We start from the raw sequence: 1,583 nt of genomic DNA on the forward strand, positions 1-1,583 counted from the left end.
AGGTGACTGACGGTCCACAGTGACAGCAGCCAGGTGACTGACGGTCCACAGTGACAGCAGCCAGGTGACTGACGGCCCCCAGTGACAGCAGCGAGGTGACTGATGGTCCACAGTGACAGTAGCCAGGTGACTGACGGCCCCCAGTGACAGCAGCCAGGTGACTGATGGTCCACAGTGACAGTAGCCAGGTGACTGACAGCCCACAGTGACAGCAGTGAGGTGACTGATGGCCCACAGTGACAGCAGCCAGGTGACTGACGGCTCACAGTGACAGCAGTGAGGTGACCGACAGTCCACAGTGACAGCAGCCAGGTGACTGACGGCCCACAGTGACAGCAGTGAGGTGACTGACGGCCCACAGTGACAGCAGCCAGGTGACTGACGGCCCACAGTGACAGCAGCCAGGTGACTGACGGCCCACAGTGACAGCAGGCAGGTGACTGAGGTCCTATTCTTCCTGCAGTGCCTTCTTTCACCCTCACAAGTTTACTAGACACATAATTTTGATTTCTATTTTACAAATGAGGGAACTCAAGGTTCCCACAGAATTCCAGTAACTTGCCCAGGGCCCCAAAGTCAGTAAGGGGCAAGGCCTGGCTACTAACCATAGTACTTCGGTGTGTACCCCAGCATGTAGGAGGATAAGGAAACAAAACCCAGCTGCAGCTTTCCAGGAACTTCCACTAGCAAGCCCTGTGGAAGCAGACACACACAGGAGCTGCCCACTGAGCACCTGCCCCAAGGCACACCCCACGTCTCAGGCTAAGGGCATCCAGTTCCCACAACTTGGCAACTCGGGAAAAGCAGCATGTTTTGTTTGTCCTCCCAGCTATTAAAAATTCTCTTTATTCTGGTCCTTAAGGAAGTTCTTAGTAAGACAAAGCTACCAAATATAAATTTGTGTGTGTTCATTTGCTTAAGACAGCATCTCACTCCGTCGCCTGGGGAGAGTGCAGTGGCACAATCACTGCTCACAGCAACCTCAAACTCCTGGGCTCAAGTAATCCTCCTATCTCAGCCTCCCAATTAGCTGAGACTGCAGGCACCTGACACCGTACCCAGCTAATTTTTCTTTTTTTTTTGGAGAGACAGAGTCTCGCTCTTGCTCAGACTGGTCTTGAATTCCTAACTTCAAGTGATCTTCCTGCCTCGGCCTCCCAGAGTGCTAGGATTACAGGTGTGAGCCACCACACCCAGCCTAATGTGTGTTATGTCTTATTCTTAACAAAACAAATACGGGCAACTGTTTTTGTTTTTTGTTTTTTTAACATAGTTTAAGTTTGACTGCTTTCTTCTTCACACTCTGAGCTATAATTTCCTGGCTCTAAAGGAGTGCTAAATGCTTTGTGTGCAGTATTTCAGTGAAGGCTTACAATAACTTCATGAGGAGGTTCAGACTATATTTTACCTTTCCCAGGTGGGAAACCAGAGGCTCCAAATGGAAAACACCTTGCTCTGGGTTGTCATCAAGATTCAAACTCGGCTCGGCGCCTATGGCTCAACCGGCTAAGGCGCCAGCCACGTACACCTAAGGTGGCGGGTTCGAATCCCCAGCCCGGACCCGCCAAACAACAATGACGGCT

At 51.1% G+C, this 1,583-nt stretch overlaps 1 protein-coding gene across 3 annotated transcripts in view; it reads right to left on the reverse strand.

Moving 5' to 3' along the window:
- INSR (insulin receptor) overlaps positions 1–1,583 on the reverse strand; it is a 152,555-nt gene that overhangs the window by 93,214 nt on the left and 57,758 nt on the right. The gene's annotated exons all lie outside the window — the stretch shown is intronic.

This window comes from Otolemur garnettii, unplaced genomic scaffold (assembly GCF_000181295.1).
Source record: "Otolemur garnettii isolate 467f Iridium unplaced genomic scaffold, OtoGar3 scaffold00302, whole genome shotgun sequence".
NCBI classification, from domain to species: domain Eukaryota; kingdom Metazoa; phylum Chordata; class Mammalia; order Primates; family Galagidae; genus Otolemur; species Otolemur garnettii.